Here is a 22,184-nt window from a genome sequence, read left to right as displayed (position 1 = left end):
GGTGAGGGGGGTAGTCACTCAAGTCGAATTCCTCATGTTCGTTCAGAATTGCATTGCACTTAAATTGAGACGAGTCATAAGCAAACTTAGCGTTCATTAAGTCGACTTGAGTGAAAAGATCGGATAGGACAGACATCTCATGGGCAGTCAGAGGCGACACAGCAGAGGAGGTGGCCCTTGGAACAAGCTCCAGGTTGCTACCCTCTATGGGAGTGGGGATAACCTTAGTTGACTCGGCCTCTAAAGCAGCCACAAGTTTATGATAAAACAGTGGAAAGGGGACCTTGACCGGGACATCAGGAGTGGTAGGAGCTAAGACAAACTCTGACTCTGACTCTGACTCTGACTCTGACTCTGACTCTTCTTCTATTTCCTCTTTGAACATAGGGTCTTCTCGAGTTGTGATCTTGAGAATGCGGCCTTGGCGATCGGTCCACTTGATAGTTTTCCTCCAACCTTGTGTAGTTTTCTCTGGGTTAGTATTAGAGATTAAGGCGGTGGGATCAAACTGGTTATCCTTTAGAGCGCTGTTGATGATGTCCTCATAGCCGAGGGGCTTGATATTGTCTTCTCCGAAGAGGAAACTGACGGATTGTCCGTCGAGGCATGGGGTCGGCTCAGATTTGGTCGATGCAGCTTTGGTGTTGTCGGGGATAAAGTAGCAGTCTTGGAAGACTTCTACGCCCGGGTGCTTTACCTTAGCTACGGAGTCATAGATGGGCTCAGGAAAGCCGTTGTAGAACTCGGATTCTCCCTCGGGGACGAAGTATCCATTGAGAGTCAAATGGTAGGGACGGAGGATGGCTTCGTGCATTTTGCGTTTCCGTATTAGGAGGTTCATCTCTTGGTGTCTTCATCGGTTGGCTCATTGCCTAGCCGAAGGGGATGTTAGGGACCTTGGCCTGTTTCATAGGAGGCAAGGTGCTCTTCAGTAGATTGAGAGGTAGGCCAGGGAAATAACCCTGGCGAGTCAAAATATGGTTGACTATGAGGTTCGAGAACGGGTCACAATCAAAGGATGCTGATTCATCGGTTAGGGCATTCACAACTTGGAATCCCCAAATTTCGTTGTCGTCATCTTCGATGACTTAAGAGGCTATTCCCTTCTTCATGATAGCCTTAATCGGGGATGCGGGAATTGTGATTGTTTTCCCGTTGAAAGGGACCCTGATTTTCTGATGAAGGTTTGAGGTGACGGCCTTGACGGCGTGAATCCAGGGGCGTCCTAGAAGCATGTTAAAAGAGGCTTCGACGTAAACCATCTGAAAAATGGCTTGTCTTTCCAAGGGTCCAGTTGCAATGGTCAAGGTGATAAGCCACGCAACCTTACGACGAGTGTCGTCATAGGCGCGTACTCCTTGGTTAGTTGGGACCAAATCATCTTCTTTGATACCTAATTTGTGAGCCGTCTTTAGGGGAATGAAATTAACCGTGGATCCGTCATCCACTAGAACCATAGGCACATTCTTTTTGAGGCATTGTACCGTGATGTACAGAGCCAGGTTATGGTTGGCTCCGAATGGAGGGATATCTTCGTCAAAGAAGATGACCGGGTTGCTTAGGTCGGGGACATCCCTTGTCATATGTGCTACCACTTCTTCTAGAGAGGAGGTAGAGGGAACTATTAACTTTCCCAAGGCTTGTAGCGAAGCTTGCCGACGTTCGAATGATATAGCAATCAGTTGCCAAATTGAAATTTTGGCCTTCGCCGTTTGTAGTTGTTTAAGGATCGAGTTTTTGGGAACTTTGGGATGAGTGTCCACGTCCGGGACAACTTGGTCATTCATTGTTGGAACGACTGTTGTATTGTTCGAGTTTTGGTAGGGGCGTCCGGACTGGGTGAGATGACCGATCTCTTTTGCTTGTTTGTCCTTTCCCGAAACCATGTAGACATCCTTCGTGTCGTCTCTCCAGATACCGTTGATTTCGGGGTCGCGAGGGTACCTTGGAGGGGTATTCCTCGGCGGATAGTTTTTGTAGGGGAAGTTCTTGTGGGGGTAGTTTTTGTGGGGTTGATTATTGTGGGGTACATGCCAAAATGGTCGAGGGAGCAATCCTTTCTGGTGAGGGTGGTTCTGGGTGCTTGGAGGACCCTCCCTCGTGCGTGGTGTTGGTGTTGGTGGGTTGAAAATCAACCGGTGGTAGGTGTCCTCAAGTCGGGTAATCCTTTCTGAGAGACTGGCTATGGCTTCTTCAACTTGTTGGAACATGGTGAGCATAGTTGCAGCGCTGAATACGAACATTCCGTCTGGGGTATCCTTATCCAAGGCATTTACCTCGTCATCAACAGCTAGGATGAGGTGTGAGCAATCCAAGGTTGGCTCGTCGTCAGAGATGGCATGGATTCCCAAGGGGTTGGTTTTGTTGTTTGGTTTGGTGGGTGGAGGTAAAGGTAGTTCCCCCTTCTCAATCATATCTTGAATGGCGTGCTTTAGTTTAAAGCAGGCCTCTATGTCATGAACTTTACCCTAGTGGTATTGGCAATAGGCATTGGGATTCCTGAAACGGGTTTTCTTAACCTCTGACGGGTCAGAGGTGGGCCCAATCGGCTGTAGTTTCCCTTGGTCCATGAATCTTTTTAGGGCACTGGCATAGGTTGTTCCCAAGTTTGTGAATACCCTTTGAGGATGTTCAGTTTTCTCTGTGGTTGGTTCGAGGAGGTTAACCTCATCGATCTTGTTTGTCTGACCATAGTGCCGAGATCCAGTTGATGTAGATCCCTAATAGCCTCTACCGGTGGTTTTGGCTAGGACACCCTTGCAGAGGTCGCCTTTAATGCGGGTTCCGAGGATTTGTAAGTCCTGGAACGTTTTGATGTTTTGATATCTCAGTACGTTGGCATAAACTGGGCGGAGGTTGTTGACAAACTTTTCCACCAGAGTTGATTCACTCGGCTTACTGACCAATTGAGTGCTTACCCTCCTCCAACGGGTTAGGAATTCTGTTAACCCTTCCTTATCATTCTGAGTCAGGACCTCAAGAATGTGGGTGTTGGCTTGGATTTCGACGTTTTCGGCATATTGTTTAGCAAATTCAATGGCGAATTCGTCCCAAGTGGTAATGCTCTTGGGGTCGAAGGAATAGTACCATTGGCGGGGAATTGGTTCAAGGGATGATGGAAAGATCCGGGTGAAAAGTTCCTGCTTGACCCCCTTGATAGGCATGTAATCCTTGAAGGCTCGAATGTGATTGAGCGAGTCCTCCACTCCCTTAAACTTGGGTACATCAGTCAAGGTAATGGTGTCGGGTAGTTGATCCCCAACGAGTTCGAATCTTCGATTGTTCTCAAGGTGGATGTTGTTACCACGGGCTAGGAGTTGTTCTTCCAAGAGCTTGAGCCTCTTCTCGGTTTCAGTCAAAGGCGGAGTGTTGTGTTCTCCAATTTCCTTATTTTCCAGGGTGTCGATACTGGTCTCGACACGGTCCAGGGTAACCTTAAGATCGGTGAGTAGGCTGGCTAGCTTAGCAGTCATGAGATCTCTGTTGTCATCGTTGTTGTTGGACGAAGATGAAGATGAGGCCATGGCTCTGAGGCAGAAAATGGCTCACGTTACACCCCAATTCGACACGGTTTAATGACTAAACACAGACAACACAAGAGATGGAAAGACAAAATAGACTCAACAAGACAAGGGCAACCGTGTGTGGTGCCTCGGTGCTGATTCGATTTATAATGTGACGATGTTGACCGGATTTTGACTTGCGTTCAACGTAGTGGCGTGACGCCGTTGAACGAATCTCGAGGTGAGACGACTCATAAATAAAGACCCATAAGTACGCTTGCTTCGACTCAATAGACACAAGGCGGAATTGGAATGGTGGACTGAAATTTTCAAAAATAAAGATTTTAAAAAAGATTCGTTTGTCGTTTTACGGACGGCTTCCGAAGAATAGGGATCTTCGAAAGTCAGTTAGTTGCAAAGTTGTCTTAAGTTTGTTTTCAAAAGACGGTTTGAGTTTGAGTTGTGGCGGCTCAGAAAACAATGTGCTGTTCCCAGAGACGGTTTTTGAAATTCAAAATTGTATGTTTTGAAAATTGAGTTTTGAAAGGTTTTGAAATAGCCATCGTGTCGGCGCGAGACGTGTTAAAATTCGTGTCTTGACGCGGCGATTACAACGTCCTAAAAAGGTGTTTTTGAAACGGTTGTGAAAACCAGGTTTCAAAATCGTCATTACGACGGCTTAAAAAGGCGTGCTTTTGAAATGGTTGTAGAAAACCGGGTTTGAAATTCGTCATTACGACGGCCTAGGAAGGCGTGTTTTCTTTTGAAATGGTTGTAAAAAACCGAGTTTGAAAATCTTCATTATGACGGCCTAAAAAGGCGTGTTTTTGAAATGCAACGGTCGGCGAAAGATCGAGGTTCGTCAAAAGTGGTTTTTGAAAGTTTGAAATGACACGGAAGGACTTATGATCACATAACATATAAGCACTCGGAGTTTCATTATATTATGCATAATGGTGACACGGGTTTTGGCTTAAAAGGGTGGGTTACACACCCGATCAAACCCTGATTTTCGAGAGGGATACCAATCCAAACAAAATGTGTAGGGAGGGTGCCCTAGCCTCGTGCTCGAAGGAAATGAAAGTTCTTTGACGAAAAAGAATTATGTAACGTCAACGGTATGCTTGACTCAATCGGAATTCAAAACGCGGGGATGAGAAAACTCACGCCGACGAGACTAGCCAATTGGTCGAAAAAGGTTAGGTTGTGGGCCCGGACAAGGATGACTAGAATGACTCTCGTACGCCCTGGATAAGGTTGTCCACTATCCAAAGTTTCTGAGTAAGAGGTAAAATATTGGGAAGCACTTTATTCGGACACCCGATCCCGCCCGCGGTAGCGGCCTCTACTAATCGATCTTGGTTGGTTAAATGCAAAAGTTAATAAAACGGGTAAATGCATGAATGCGCATCCACAAGTTTTAACCTAACGTGTGAGCTTTCTATGTCGGTTGTTTATCCAAATATCAAGTAATTGATGTCAAGTTGGATTTAGTGTTAATTTGCATGCAAGTCGAAAATTAAACATCCATTTACCGAGTTAGGTTTATGGTGCATAACATGATCCGTTTGTCTTAGAAAGGCATTTTGCAAATACAATGTAAAAGAGGCATATTTGTCATCTGATCCGTCCTGTATTCGGGCTAACCGAAGTCGGGATTGTCCTACACGAGAGTCGGAAAGGAAACAGGGTCTGCATCAGGCAGTCTATTGAGGCGCAAGCCGTCAGGCGAAGCAAGAAGGCCTGTCCTGGTTTGAAAACTTAAAAATGGTTGGCTTGTTTCGGCGCGAGTCAGCAGACAGTCCAAGGGACGTCTTCTGACTGTTAAAATGTATGTAAAATGGTCTGGAAAGAGGTTGTTTGATCCCGTCTTGGTTTGAAAAGGTCGTTTAGACCGCTTTGGTGTCGATATGAGGAATGAGACTTGAATAATCGTCACTGTATTGACAATATTCGATGCCGGGTTCAGTTTTGCAAGCTTGACATGAATAGTTTTGAAAAATGATTATGAAGTAATTGTATTAAGTTCATTTGTTTGTAATTAGTCAAGTTTTATCATCGTACTCAAGTTTAAACCGACATGGTATGTGGAACCAAGGATGACTTTGTGTTTATGACTAATATGATTGTTTTGAAATGTAAAGAAATGAAATAAAAGGTTTTAAAATGCCCTTTAAAATGTAATTAACCAAATATTATCACCGAAACACGGACTAAACCGTCATGGTATGAGGAACCAAGGGTGAAAATGTTTTATGGTTAAACGTTTATCATGAAAATGATTTGAAATATATGAAATGGTAAAAACCGATTGCAAATAGGAAATGAAATAAAGAGGAAATATGAGAGCAAACACGGCTGGATTAAGGCCTGAGAGGGCATTGAGGCGCGAGCCTCTCTGCTATGCAAGTAGCCCTTGTCTTCGGCCAAAATCCGGTTTTGGCTCATCTAACCTATGTTTGAACCATGTTATGCATGTTTTAACATGTTATAGTCATAAAACAGATGAAAAACATGGAAGAAAAGGATTTTTACACCCTCATACGTACATGTTAGGCTTGAGATGAGAAATCGACGAAAGTGTAACAACTTGTTAGGTCGGAAAACTCGGTTGAAAACCATTTTAGCAATGTAAAGAGTGTTTTGTTTAAGTTTAGTGATGGTGTAGTTGGTCGAGATGGCCAGTCAAGTGATTTAATGCACGATGACGGTACAAACAATGTGTATGGCTTGTATTTTCGATCGGTAGGTCGAAAATACGTGTCGGTTTGTGACTTAATAAGTCGAGTCGAGAATTTTAAGGGAGAGATGAGGGGGCGGACACTCGTGTACCTTCAAATGGTGGCATGTGAGGGGTATTTATAGGAAAATGGGTGGTTGTGTGCGTTTTGAGCGACGTGGCCGCATGGGCTACTCGAAGGAGCGCGAGCTATTTCACGGGTCTTCGAGCTGTCTTGTCACTATCACACAATTGAAATCATGATTTGTTCTATCCTATGTTTTGGATGACATGATTTGTACATGACCATTCAAGTATTCCGGGAATACTTAACATGGAAGTTTTGAGAAGTTTGTTTTTTTATTTTGTGTGTTTGACTCGGTTTGACTCGTTGTTGGAGTCGGGATTTGAATTTTTGAGTCGGTTTTTGGTCCGGTGTCGGTTTTGACTCTAGTTAGTGTCATTGCGACCCCGTCATCGTGCATTAAACACTCCAGGTACTTTTGAAAAGTTTTGAAAAGTTTTGTTTTTGAAATCGTTTTGAGTTTTCCGACGTAGAGTTATACAAAATTGTCGATTAAACGCTACGATTCCTAAGCATATTGTAGTCCGATAATCATCGGGTGTTTGTTGGAGACTCGGCAGATACTGGGTATCTACAGTACTGCATATATAAGAGTTTAGAAAACTCAAACAATAAATGCGATTTTCATATATGTAAAAATTGATACACTATCGGATTATTACATATCATATAATCTACAGCAATTCAATTACCATGTTTCAACCACATTGAAACGACATGACTATCATGTTTAGCCTTCAACCAGCCCTGGTTTAAAATCAATGACACTTCATCTGATTAAACCAACAAATTGCTATTTCCCTTTGTTCCACATGACTCATATTACATGTAAGTGATGTAACACAATTAAGTACATATCTAGACTTAACTCTAGACTAGGGCACCTAAGCCACAAAATAGCTCCCACTGTCGTCACAGTATATTAGGATAGGATATGTGGCTACAAGAACTACTTTTAGTCCCAAATCCAAGCTACTTCCTTTTGTAACATCAAATATTACAATGTACTCAGCTTCCGTTGTAAAATACGCAATGTATGTGTGTAAATGTGTTTCTCTTCTCATAGTTTTATGGGTCTTTATTTTTTTCTAAAAATTATCCCCTTTATGTGTGTAAATGTGGGGTATTTATATAGGCAAATGAAATGTAAATAAATGAACTTATTTCTTAGTGGATGTGCCACATGTTACAACACATGTCTCATACAAGTGTCCACCCACATGTAAATTTTGGTTCATTCCGATTTCCGACATTTGTCCCACACATGCTTATAAGACTTATATTTAATTATCTCATATAATTAAATATTAATTTAATTAATTATTTAACACTTAAATAATGCTAATTAAATATTAATGTACACTTAACTATTAAGTGATATTTTATCATTTTATCAATATAAAATGTGTCTTATAATAATTAATTAGTTAATTTTACAACCTCTTGTAAATATTATTAACTAATTACTTCTGCCTCACAATATACACACATAACGTAATATTTTAGTTAATTAACTATTAATTACTAAATTCCGTCTATTTATTAATAAATTATCATATAGCTGAATAATAAATTTCATTGTCCCGAGTTCGTAACTCGTCATCAAACAATAAATTCACTTGACTTAATAAAAGTCAATGTATACAAGAAACTAATTATACTACATCTTATATAAATAATTAGTCTATCCATTTGGACATCATCCTATAGGTGTGACCTAAAGGGATCAACAGATCACCGCCGTCACACGACAGTAATGTCAAACTCTAGTCAACCAATTATTACCGATTAACGTTGACCAGCTGACAATTATATATATATTATATATATATATATATATATATATATATATATATATATATATAAATCCCAGATATTCCTTGTACGAGATTTATTATGTAAACGCATTATTGTGGAGGACACTCACTCCAACAGAGGCGGCCTTTAAAGTGTTTTAAGATCATAAGAGTTTGAAGTACATCTACACTCAAAAGGAAATGAATATGCGTCAGTGGAGATGGATGAAGCTGATTGGTGACTATGCCATGGAGATTATTTACCATAAGGAAAAGGCTAATGTAGTTGCAGATGCCTTGAGTAGGAAAAGTATGCATTCGTTATGCATTGCCATGTTATTGATGAAATTGAAAGATGAAATGACTAAGATGGGGATCCACGTGATTCACAAGGGAGATAACATTGGTGATTTGACTATCGAGCCGAACTTTATGATGACATCAAGAGGAAACAGGTGCTTGATTCCAATATTTTCGGTCCATTCAGATGGGAGTTTCCGATTCAATGGGAGGTGGTGTGTGCCTAATGATGCCGAGTTGAAGAAACTGATTATGACGGAGGCTCATTGCACTCCTTATTCAGAGCATCTGGGAGATGACAAGCTCTATAAGGACTTAAAGAAGACGTTTTGGTGGCCCGGAATGAAAAAAGAGGTGGCGGAGTTCGTGGCTAGGTGTTTGACTTTCCAGAAAGTCAAAGTGGAGCAGCGAAGACCGCAAGGCAAGATTCAGTCACTTGAGGTACCTGAGTGGAAATTGGAGTCGATTTCTATGGACTTTATTATGGGATTACAAAGAACTCAGCAGGGTAATAATATGATATGGGTGATTGTCGATCGTCTGACAAAGTAAGCTCATTTTATTATAATGAAAGATACTTGGAGTAAGATTCAGCTGGCTAATGGATACAGGAAGCATGTGGTAATACTACATGGGGTACAAAAAGAAATTGTGTCAGATAGAGATGCGACGTTTATATCGCGGTTTGGGCAAGAGTTGCAGGATCTGATGGGGACTACATTAAAGAGGAGCACGACATTCCATCCAGCGACAGATGGTCAAACTGAGAGGACCATCATGACCTTAGAAGATATGTTGCGAGCTTGTGTGATGGAGTTTGGTGGAAGTTGGAAAGATCGACTTGAATTGATTGAGTTTTCATATAATAACAACTATCACACGAGTATTGAGATGGCACCATTTGAGGCACTGTATGAGAGGAAGTGTAGGGGTCCAGTGTGTTGGGATGATAGCGCTAAGGCTGTGGTTTTAGGACCACAAATGATGCAAGATATGATTAAGCAAGTACATTTGATTCGACAGAATATGAAGGCGCGACCCACGATTGGCAAAAGAGTTATGTGGATTTGCATTGCAGAGATATTGAGTTCTAGGTGGGTGAAGAAGTCCATTTGTGTAACACCCCTATACACCAAGGTGTCTTACCAAGACCACCTTATGTATGGAAGTGCTACAATCTCGGTTACCCGAGGCTATGTATTTCAAATTGACCATAAAATAACATACTTAAATAAATGAGTTTAAGTGATTACATAATCAAAATCCCAAAACTGTAACGTAAAATACATATGTTCCAAAATATCAAACCAACTGAAAAGAAATATAAGTTCAAGACACATCGGAAGACTCTAATGACACGTAATGACTCCATCCCAGCTATCCCTCGCGCAATCCATCTCATATCTGCTCAATAACTTCTCACCATTCCCAAATGGATCACCACAATTTTTAAAACAACTAACGGGGTCAGTTACTGATTACACAATTCAACATAAGCAAGATAACAATACATACGATCATCCAACTCCGTCACATCTCCACACACCTGACTACACACTAAAGTGTGTAGCCCTGCCAGAATATCCATCGCAACAAATATTCCACACCGCCAATGGGGGATCGCAGCCGTTCCCACCAAATCCCCGCTCATCAACTCCGAGTGAAATACCAAGTTTCTTAATGTGCACATCCCCCTTGTGACGGGAACCACAAGGGGCGAATCAAGGGCGTGAAGCCACTCCCACAAGTGACTCTACTCAGCCCAGGACGCGCCTCGCGAACTACAGACAAACACATCCATCCAACTATACAACGACAATTACCAATTAAAATACCAATATGATAAAGATCAAAAACATCACAACTATCACCAATAAACTATCAAATACAATATAATCAATAACCGAGTAGGGAAACCCTAACTGAAAAGGCAAATCACCAAGATCGTCACAATTAGCAATTCAAAAATGCTCCTCTACGAAACCACCTCCTATAATCACACAATCATATAATTATTATCTAACAATCACCATACTTCCAAAATTCACCAAAATACCAAATTAGGATTTCAACCAAAAACAATAAAACAGCATAAAAATCATACTAAAATCTTACCCAGGATGCGACGGTCTCAACGGCGTAAAGAACACAACGATCCGATGACTCTAGCCCTTATGATTTGATAGCAATGGTAGGAAGGGAAGTTACGTAGTTTTTCTCTTGTGTAAATAGTTTAGAAAACAGTGAAAAGTAAAAAGTAATTGATAAAATAACTTTATATAACCTCCTCACATTGCTATCAAAGCCCGGCGAAATAACCCGTAAAACCGACTTACTCGATCGAGTAAGTCACTTACTCGATCGAGTACCCCCTACTTGATCGAGTGACCCCTACTCGATCGAGTGCCCATCAGACAGTACACTGTTTCTAAACCAAAACTCACTTACTCGACAGAATAAGCCTTTACTCGATAGAGTACCCAACAGTACAGAAAACCGTAGTATTACAGGCTTCCACCCTTAAAAATGAACTTCGTCCCCGAAGTTCAAACTCATACTCAAAAACAAACATACTAACTCAACCACGACACAACAACGCAACAAAAACCGAAAACAAAACCCCAACCACAACTCATACCGACTCAAAACAACCACTAACTGTACAAAAACTAGCATAAAACCATACCAAAACCATATGCGATCATCTTCTATCCCCCTAAAAGAAACATGGTTACGTCCCCGTAACCACACATACCTGATCAAAAAGTGGCGGATACCGCTCCCTCATAGCCTTTTCCGCCTCCCAAGTAGCTTCCTCAACCTCATGATTAGACCATAGGACCTTAAGCAACACCGTTTCCCCGGACCTAGTTTTCCGAACCTTGCGATCAAGAATCTGTTTTGACACCTCAAGATAAGACAAGGATTCATCCAACGCAATGTTCTCCACCTCTCGCACTTGGGAAGGATCACTCACATACTTCCGTAACTGAGACACATGAAACACATTATGCACCCGATCCAAAGCTAGTGATAACGTTAACCGATAAGCAACCTCTCCCACACAATCCAAAATCTCATATGGTCCTATGAACTTCTGGCTCAGCTTCCCTTTCTTTCCAAACCTCGTAACCCTACGCATAGGAGATACTTTCAGAAGAATCTTATCCCCAACCTAAAACTCTATTTCACGGCGATGTAAGTCTGCATAACTCTTTTATCGATCCTGGGCCGCTTTCATCTTTTGTGTAATCACCTTAACCTGTTCTATCATCTCTTGTACCATTTGTGGTCCTAAAACCACTGCCTCAACTCTATCATCCGAGCAAATCGTACTCCTACACCTCCTCACATACAAAGCCTCAAACGGTGCCATCTCAATACTCGTATGGTAGCTGTTGTTGTAAGAAAACTCGATCAAATCCAACCTATCTTCCCAGCTACCACCAAACTTCATCACACAAGCTCGCATAATATCCTCCAAAGTCTTGATAGTTCTCTATGTATGTCCATCTGTTGCAGGATGAAAAGCAGTACTCATCTTCAAGGTACTTCTCATCATCTCCTGCAACTTTTGCCAAAACCGAGAAATAAACCTCGCATCTCGATCTGACACAATGTCCTTAGGAACTCCATGTAACCTCACCACATGTTTCCTGTACCCATTAGCCATCTGAACCTTACTCCATGTATCTTTCATTGGAATAAAGTGAACAGACTTAGTCAGAAGATCCACTATCACCCATATCATGTTATTACCCTGCTGGCTCCTCGATAAACCCACTATAAAGTTCATAGAGATAGACTCCCAATTCTACTCAGGTACCTCAAGAGATTGAATCTTACCTTGTGGTCGTCGCTGCTCTCCCTTAACACTCTGACATGTCAAACATCGAGCCACGAACTCAGCTGGTTCTATTTTCATCCCAGGCCACCAGAAAGTCTTCTTCAAATCTCTATACAGCTTGTCACCACCTGGATGTACTGAATACGGTGTGTAATGAGCCTCTGTCATGATCACCTTTTTCAACTCCTCATCGCTTGGCACACACCATCTCCCATCAAACTGAACACTCCCATTTATATGAATAGAGAACTGAGACATTGTCCCTTTCTCCACTCTATCACTCCACTCCTGAATCCTAGGATCAAGAGTATGCTTCTGGCAAATATCATCATAAAGATCTGGCTCCATTGTCAAGTCTCCTCTAGCATCCCCTTTTTGTATCACATGTATCTCCTCTTACCCACCTCATCTCTCAACCTCATCAAAGACATAGCTGTGCGTTGGGAATGCACACTCTTCCTGCTCAACACACTAGACACAACGTTTGCTTTCCCTTCATGGTATATGATATCCATGTCATAGTCCCCTATAAGCTCCATCCACCTCCTCTGTCGCATGTTCAGCTCCTTTTGAGTAAAGATGTACTTTAAAATCTTGTGATCTGAAAATACCTTAAAGGTCGCCCCATAAAGATAGTGCCTCCAAATCTTGAGAGCAAACACAACTGCACCCAACTCAAGATCATGTGTCGGATAGTTCTCCTCATAAGGCTTTAATTGCCTAGAAGCATAGGCAATGACTTTCCCATTCTGCATCAACACACAACCCAACCGGTTCTTCGAAGCATCTGTATATACCTCAAAGTTCTCACACCCTTCAGATAAAGCTAAGACTGGAGTTATGGTCAAACGCTCCTTTAATGTTTGAAACGCCGTCTCACAACTTTCATCCCAACGAACCTGTTCCCTTTCCTCATCAATGCTGTCATAGGCTTGGCGATCTTTGAAAAGTCTTTCACGAACCGACGATAGTACCCTGCCAAACCCAAGAAACTCCTGATCTCCGCCACATTCTTCGGTGTTTCCCACTTAGACACTGCCTCTATCTTTGTTGGATCCACAGATACACCATCTTTAGAAATCACATGCCCCACAAAGGCAACTTCCTCGACTCAGAACTCATACTTAGACAACTTTGCATACAGATGATTGTCACTCAAAGTTTGTAACACCAACCTCAAGTGCTCCTCATGCTCCTCCTTAGTCTTTGAGTAGACTAAGATATAATCAATGAACACCACCAAAAACCGATCCAAAAACTGATTGAAGACCCGGTTCATCAAATCCAATAGCACAGCTGGTGCATGAGACAACCCAAACAACATCACCACATACTCATAGTGACCATACCTTGTTTGAAAAGCTGTCTTCGGTATGTCCTCATCTCGAATCCTCACCTGATGGTAACCTGACCTCAATTCAATCTTTGAAAAGACTCCCACCCCACTCAACTGGTCAAACAGATCATCTCTCCTTGGCAAAGGATACTTGTTCTTCACTGTAACCATGTTCAGCTCCCTGTACTTGATGTACAATCTCAAGCTCCCATCTCTCTTCTTCACAAACATAACTGGTGCTCCCCACGGCGATACACTAGGTCTAATGTATTCTTTATCTATCAAATCATCCAACTGCTTCTTCAGCTCTTCTAACTCTTTAGGACCCATGCGGTATGGGGCCTTAGAGATTGGTCCCGTCCCTGGTTTCAACTCCACACGTAAATCTATATCTCTCTTTGGTGGCAAACTTGGTATCTCCTCCGGAAAAACATCTGGGAACTCTCCCACCACTGGTATCTGATCAGCTGTCGAACCCACCTTACTATGGTCTTTCACATGGCATAGAATCAAAGGACACCCCTTCCTCAGATAAGACTTCAATGTCACCGCTGCAATCACTTTGACTTTGGGTTTGACAACAAACCCACGATAAGACACACAAACTCCCTTAGGACCTCTCAAAGAGACTCTCTTTTGGTGACAATCTATTCTAGCCTTGTACTTACCCAGCCAATCCATACCAACCATCATCTCACATCCATAGGAAATTCTAACAAATCCACTGGAAGGTCAACCTGCCCAACTATCATAGACACAGCCTTATACAGCCTCCTACAAGACACTGACTCACCTGATGGTATAAAAATTTCATCTTTTACAGGCTAAAACTCTCTAACCCAAAAGCTTAGCATGACTCGACGATACAAAAGAGTGTGACGCCCCCGAATCAAACAAAACAAAGGTACAAACGTCATTAACAAGAAAGGCACCCGTGATCACGTGAGCATTATCCTCAGCAGCTTTCTTGTCTATCATGGATAACTTGCCACTGGTCTTTTGTCCACCTCCCTGGATTGTACTAGCTAAAGTAGATGGCTTCGCAGCTGACCCCTGATTGTTGTTAGCTGCCAGTTTCTGATAAGAGTTACCGCCATTGTAGTTAGATCCACCGTTGTTACTCTGGCCTCCTTGGTTATTCCATGACCCAGCCGACCTATTGCTAGCAAAACTCTGAGACGGACCCTGCAAGAAACTCTCATGCAATTGCCTATGAAAACCTCTCCCTACGGCACTAGTACACTCGTGCCTGTTGTGGCCCATACCGCCACAGTTGTAACAAGAGATATTCCAGCTGCTACCACTACCACCACGACCACGCTCGTACGAAGCTCCACTACTAAAACCCGATCCGGATAAGTAAGCCCTCGCCTGGTTGTGGTTACCCCTCTTGTAACTGGACTGACCACCACCCTCACTCTCAGCCTTTCTCTTCTCAGGGCCTCTCCCTCTCCTTGTTCTCTTTGGCCATTTCGACCAATCTCTTAGCTCTCCCTGCTCGCTCATAAACTTCCTTAACATCTGTAAGGACCCCAACTGGTAGCTTCTCCATTATCTAGTAAGTCAACCCCTTCTTAAACCTCAGTGCCAAGTTCTCCTGACTCAGCCCCATGTTCTCTGCATACCTAGATTTCTCATTAAACTTATGATAGTAATCGGCCACAGTCATATCCGGAGTCATCTTGAAAACATCAAACTACTCCCTCAGCTTACTACGAACATGTTCAGGTACAAACTCCCGGCGCATAGTTCTCATAAACTGACTTCCCCTGCTTCAGATACAAATCTAAGGCACTCTCCCTTACCTTGGCCCACCACTCTCCCGCAGCATCTCTCAAGTAGAACGCAGCTTGTTCCACTTTGAAGTCCTCGGGACAATGAACCACATTCAAGATGTTCTCCATCTCCCTATGCCAATTGTCGAGCAAAATTGGCGCATCGGTACCCATATACTCTTTTAGGTTGAAGCGGGCTATCGTAGTGCTCATCTTGGCAAAGTCCACCCCGGCATCTTTGTCTTTCCCAAACTTCTTTAGGGCCTCGGTAAGCGCGTCTTGATGCTCAAGCATCTTGGCTATATCATCTACACTCATCTCCTGCGCCCTAGTGTACAAAGCAGATCTCTTTGGCGGCATATTTTTGAGCTATAAGAGAAGAGACAAACGTAAGCACATAGCCTACGGCTCAAAACATATACGACCTGTATAGCCCACACTCGATCGAGTAACTACACCCACTCGATCGAGTAGAAGTCACTCGATCGAGTTGCTCACTTACTCGATCGAGTGCCTCAACTCTAGAACCTGACATGAACGTACAACAAAACACACTCGATCGAGCCCCAAACGTACTCGATCGAGTAGCCCCCACTCGATCGAGTACTCCACTTACTCGATCGAGTTCCCCAAAACAGCAGCTACTACCCATCATTATCATATACCCACTCGATCGAGCTCATTCCACTCGATCGAGTCCAACCTACTCGATCGAGTATCCCCCACTCGATCGAGTCATGCTGACTCTCTAGCTACCTGCATGCTTTAACTCAACAACTTTTCGCAAATAATATATGGATATATATACATAAAATGCAACATCTTATTCACATGTTACTATAATGCCACATTATAAATCATCCATCATGCAACATGCAACATCATTATTCGCAACATATCATCATATGAACTACTTCACCTTTTTCACCACATCCTCCATTCCTCCACAATCATCTATCCAACAAATCCATACAATACATCATCTAACATATGCAATAGAACATTAGTAAACACATAGCGATCCCATGACACCCCATAGTGACCGGTTCAAAGATGTAGGGCGAGTTCGCGACTTTAGGATGTCTCCCAAGTCTTTGCATTAGCTCCTAACAACTCCTACCCGGGTTCATTTTAGTTTGACTCCCTAGATTCATTAGGTTCATTAGTTAGAGGTTCCAAAATCGTCCCTCTAATACCACTTTGTAACACCCCCATACACCAAGGTGCCTTACCAAGACCAGCTAAGGCATGGAAGTGCTACCATCTCGGTTACCCGAGGCTATATATATTAAATTGACCATCAAAGAACATACTTAAATAAATGAGTTTAATTGATTCATAACCAAAATCCCAAAACTGTAAAGTAAAATACATATGTTCCAAAATATCAAACCAACTTAAAAGAAATATAAGTTGAAGACACAGCGAAAGACTCTAATAACACGTGGTGACTCCATCCCAGCTATCCCTCGCGCAATTCATCTCATACCTGCTCAATAACTGCTTACCATCCCCGAATGGATCACCACAATTTTTAAAACAATTAACGAGGTCAGTTAATGATTACACAATTCAAGATAAGCAAGCATACGATTATCCAACTCCGCCACATCTCCACACACTTGACTACACACTAAAGTGTGTAGCTGTGCCAGAATATCCATCACAACAGATATTCCACACCACCAGTAACTACTACAAAACTCCTTATAGACATCGGACTTTTTTAGTAATGGACATTAGATACTCAACCGATGTTAAGTTGAGTGATGTCCATTATAGGACCAATAGACATCAGACTTAAGTCCGATGTCTATTTTTAAATAAACATCAGAGTTTTACTAAAATCCGATGTCTATGTCATATAGACATCAGAGTTTTGAAAACTCTGATGTTGACTATAAACCATAGACATCAGACATCTAAAAATCCGATGTCCCTTTTAAAACATAGACATCGGATTTTAACAAAAAACTGATGTCTACTATTATTATTTTTTAATAAAAAAAATATCACGCTATTGTTGCCCAAAACATTACTCATACACATGATCAAAAATCCATGATGATTCAATAATCAACAAATATCTGTATACACTCAATCAATTATCCGAAGTCAATTACAAAAAGATCTATAATTTAGAGAACTAACTTGTCAACAAAAATGAAAAAAATGCATAACATGCCGAGTCCAAGAGGAGAAACTACTTCCCGCCAAACAGCTCTAAATCTACTCATCTCCCATTGCACATGATTTGCTTGATTGTGAGAAAATACTTACAAAACATCAAAAGCACATAGAATCAGAATAACATAATCCATAAGATAAAAAAGGTTTTAAAAGCAAAAAACACCACATGATTTATAAAAGTAATAAGTAGTCATGCTATTTTGACATACCCTAAAGAGTTTAGACTAGTAAATCAAGAGAAAAATGTTGATCAGATAGCAAACCCTCTACAGATAGCACAAATGACAATACTCACTATAGTCTTGCCTTTCCTGAATGGCAAAGCTTTTGGTACGGGTCCTCATAGTTCCTACATTTCCATAGACGTACATGCCAAAAATTTTCCAAGTGAGTAAAATGTTGATTGCTAACAGCTTTGTAAATAGATACAATGAAGCCAATCCTAACCGAAAATGCGTATTATTTCTTAATCGTTCAAAACGCAAATCTAGAAAATTGGTGGGGGTGGCAACCCAAGTCACACATTGGAAAAGAAAAGGATTATTGCCTTGGTCACTTACCAGATCCCTCTCTTACCATAGCCATGGAGGCGGCAGTCCCATCACAAAGTATACCAAATACACTTACCGGATCCCTCTCTCACATGCTTTGAGGTAGCTTCACATAGACAATAACCATTATATTAAACCAAACACTCATACATTCAACTTTTATCAGGGAGAAAATATATACCAGTATTTATTTGTAGACGCGGGCAACGCAACAAGTTTGCTCTTAGTTATGACTTTACAGCCCAATCTAATCGTGACTCATTTTAGAATGTCCTACCTGCAAGTTTTAACAGCAACAAAGACCAACAATTAAACTTCCCAGGTTAATCTGATGTACACTAAAGAATTCTCAGACATAGTTCACTAATGAATGATAAAAGTGCAGCAACTCACTAAGCATTAGAATCCAAATGTGAAAGAGACATCTGAAAGAGATATTTAGATAGCAAGAATCACACTCAGGGCTTATAAACCATTAAACCATCGAAGAAATATTTTTCTGAAAAGCTAACCAAACAAACTGCTCATAAAATTAATCTGAGGGATAAATTGGAACCTGCAACAATAAAACACAATAATAGTAATAAGAAGGCTAAGAATAGCAATATGGGGCATAACATGAAACCTGTAACCAAACCATTTAACAAATTCACCGAGAGATAAACTTACAAAGCATTAAGCACCATTACCTACAACCTACGATACTCGGACACGGCAGCTGGGTGACGTATTCCGTATCGATACGATACGATACGGAATACGATACGTAATACGTATCGGATACGCTAATTTCCGATACGATCATTACGATTATTAAAACTTACGAAAACTTACCTGGAAGACGAAAGATGCGATAAGCCTACAATGAAAGAGGAAGGATCTTGACCTTCACCCAGATCTGGTTACATTGAAGTATGTCATCAGGGCTGGGAGAAGGAGAAGACCTCAAGAAGTTGATGTTTGATGGGAGTGACTTGTGAGGAAGAGTTGTGGTAACTGGTAGGTATGTGTGGAAAAGAAAAGAAGAGAGAGAGAGTGGAAAGTGGATTGCGGCTGTTGAAATGCTAGGAAAATTAGGGTTTTGTTTTTAAAAAAGAAGTGGGACACTGTGAGTGTAAATGAGAGACAGCTGTAAAGTTAATACTCACTGTAAATGAGAGACAGCTGTAAAGTTAATACTCACTCCATGATACTCCTATATCTTAATCGTTGTAAATATACGGAGTATAGTAGTATAGTCAAGAATACTATAATCATATATCTATATAAAACAAACAAAAGTATAATACAAAGTATATTTTTTATTTATTTCTTAAAAATTATGAAAAATATATATATAAGACGTGTCGTATCCGTATCTATAAAATAGTCAAGATACTCCTTTGACCGTATTCCCGTAGCTATTAAAATTCAAAATGACGTGTCGGATACTCCGATACGTATCGGATACGATACTTCGTATCCGTGTCCGAGTAACATAGCCTACAACATAATGAGTTGCTAGAAAAATACCCCTCAAGATGGACTATGACTCACCCATTTGCAACAACTATCCCTTGAAAAGCACTAGTAAAGTGCTAGTCCTGAAATATGTTGTTTGAAACTTTGTTGTCTGCTGAACTTCAAATATACCTTCAACTTGAGTGCGTGGTTGGTCCAAAAGCTACCATGTGCAATATTTCCTAGACTTGCATAATTCAATGTAAGGGTGGTAACTTGTCTGTGCTGAAATTTTAGTTTACAAAACCCCAGATCAGCAATGAAGCTCATTCACCGTGATTCAACATAGAATACTTAATCAGCTTATCACAACAGTTAAACCATAATTAACCCTAACTCTTATACCCAAAATTCCCAAATTATTATAAACCATAAGAGTAAAGTACACATATTTTCATTCCTAATCAAGTTTAATCATGTATAGGAACCCTAAGATATAAACAAAAATCGTTTATTATGAAATTTAAAAGAAAAAATTCAGAGTTTGGAGTAAAAGAAGTCAAACGTGCCAATACAGGAGTGGAAAAGAAAAAAAAACACAAAGCAAGGAACTTTCAATCAATTCAATAAACAAACAATTTCAGATCGCTACCTTAGATACTGGTGTCGGATCGAAAGCTAATCAAAGGATAAATGGAATCTCATAATCAGAGTTTACGGAATACCCAGTATTGAACGACATCAATATAAAAAAAAAAATAGTTCAATTAGAAGCTACGAAAACAAACCTTGAACATCGCCCATCTATTCTCAGCTATAACTCTTTCATCTCTTCTTTATCTCAACCAACTTTTTTTTCAACATAAATTGAAATCAGTACAAAGATTAAAATAAAATTGAGGGTTTCAAATATAGAAGAAGTTACCTTGACGGCAGGATCGTCGACGGCAGACATGTTGCAGGCGAGGTAGTCGAGTGGGCGTTGATTGCCGAAGGTGTAAGGAATAACTCACTAGGGTAATGTGAAAGTGGTTGGAGATAAAGATATGGGTTGTGGCGGGATAAAGATATGGGTTGTGGGTGATTTTAGGGTAATTTTGGAAGACAAAATTTCATTGAAGACGGGCGATATCCGTCACAAGCTTGTGACGGATACCGTTTCCTCTCATAAAATGATCATTGAGAGGTGAATGGGAAGCACATGGGGGTGCCCCACCTTGTCCCCTCTCCCTCTTTGTGAGAGGTCACAAGCTTGTGACGGGATTAGCCCGTCACAAGCAAGACTAGCTGATTTTGGAATTTAAATAGACATCAGACTTTCGAATGTAAGGTCAATTAAAAATGGGATTAATAAACATCAGTTCTTAGAAAAAACTAATGTATATTGAATAGTATAGGCATCTGTTTTTTTCAAATCTCCCACGTCTATTATTTATGCATCAGTTTTTTAAAATCTCCGATGTTTATTTAGTGATGTCTATAATGATTTTTGTAGTAGTGAGTGGGGGACAGCAGCCGTCCCACCAAAATCTCCGCTCATCAACTCCAAGCGAAAACCCAAGTTCCTTAATGTGCACATCCCTCTTGTGACGGGAACCACAAGGGGCAAATGAAGGGCGTGAAGCCACTCCCGCAAGTGACTCCATTCTGCCGAGGACGCGCCTCGCGAACCACAGACAAACACATCCAACCAACTATACAACGACAATTACCAATTACAATACCAATATGATAAAGATCAACATCACAACCATTACCAATCAACTATCAAATACAATGTAATCAATAACCGAGTTGGGAAACCCTACCTGGAACCACCAAGAACGTCACAATCAGCTATTCAAAACTGTTCCTCTATGAAACCACCTCCTATAATCACACAATCATATAATTACTATCTAACAATCATCATACTCCCAAATTCCCCCAAATTACCCAATTAGGGTTTCGACCAAAAACAATAAAACGAAATAAAAATCATACTAGAATCTTACCCACGATGCGACGGTTTGAACGGCGTAAAGATCACAATAATCTTATGACTCTAGCCCTTTGGATTTGATAGCAATAGGAGGAAAGGAAGTTACGTAGTTTTTCTCTTGTGTAAATAGTTTAGAAAACAGTGAAAAGTAAAAAGGAATTGATAAAATAACTTTATATAACCTCCTCACGTTGCTATCAAAACCCGGCGAAATAACCCGTAAAACCGGCTTACTCGATCGAGTAAGTCACTTACTCGATCGAGTAAGTCACTTACTCGATCAAGTGCCCCCTACTCGATCGAGTGACGCCTACTTGATCGAGTACCCATCAAACAGTACACTATTTCGAAACCAAAATTCACTTACTCAACAGAGTAAGCCTTACTCGATAGAGTACCCAACAGTACAGAAAACCGTAGTATTACAATTTGAAAGTGTCACATATGCATGGCGTTATGAGGTTTGGTAAGAGAAGGATGTTTAGCCTTAAATTTATAGGGCCTTATGAGATTTCGATCGGATAGGTGAAGTGGCTTATCGGCTAGCTTTGCCACCAGCCCTTGATCGGGTGCATTGTAACACACACATATTTTGGGACCCGTAAAGGAACCTTGGGATGCGTGAGAGGACCCTCGGGTTTGATGATCCTACTCAGGAGTG

At 41.2% G+C, this 22,184-nt stretch overlaps 1 long non-coding RNA gene across 3 annotated transcripts; it reads right to left on the bottom strand.

The window, feature by feature from the left end:
- Nucleotides 1-17,365: 17,365 nt before the first annotated feature.
- Nucleotides 17,366-20,623, bottom strand: LOC141626479 (uncharacterized). 3 transcript variants are annotated; one of them, XR_012536063.1, is made up of 6 exons: nt 20,468-20,622; nt 20,331-20,391; nt 19,639-19,827; nt 18,615-18,658; nt 18,496-18,527; nt 17,366-18,379 (listed from the first exon to the last, which is right to left on the bottom strand). It is a non-coding gene; the product is annotated as an uncharacterized LOC141626479 (long non-coding RNA). The 3 variants fall into 3 exon arrangements; XR_012536061.1 differs by having other exon boundaries at nt 18,496-18,658; nt 20,468-20,621; XR_012536062.1 differs by lacking the exon at nt 19,639-19,827 and having other exon boundaries at nt 18,496-18,658; nt 20,468-20,623.
- Between the last annotated feature and the right edge of the window lie 1,561 nt (nt 20,624-22,184).

The sequence above is a fragment of the Silene latifolia genome, chromosome Y (genome assembly GCF_048544455.1).
Source record: "Silene latifolia isolate original U9 population chromosome Y, ASM4854445v1, whole genome shotgun sequence".
Lineage (NCBI taxonomy): Eukaryota > Viridiplantae > Streptophyta > Magnoliopsida > Caryophyllales > Caryophyllaceae > Silene > Silene latifolia.
The sequence above is the reverse complement of the archived record's forward strand: the minus strand, read 5'-3'. Positions and strand labels throughout refer to the sequence as shown.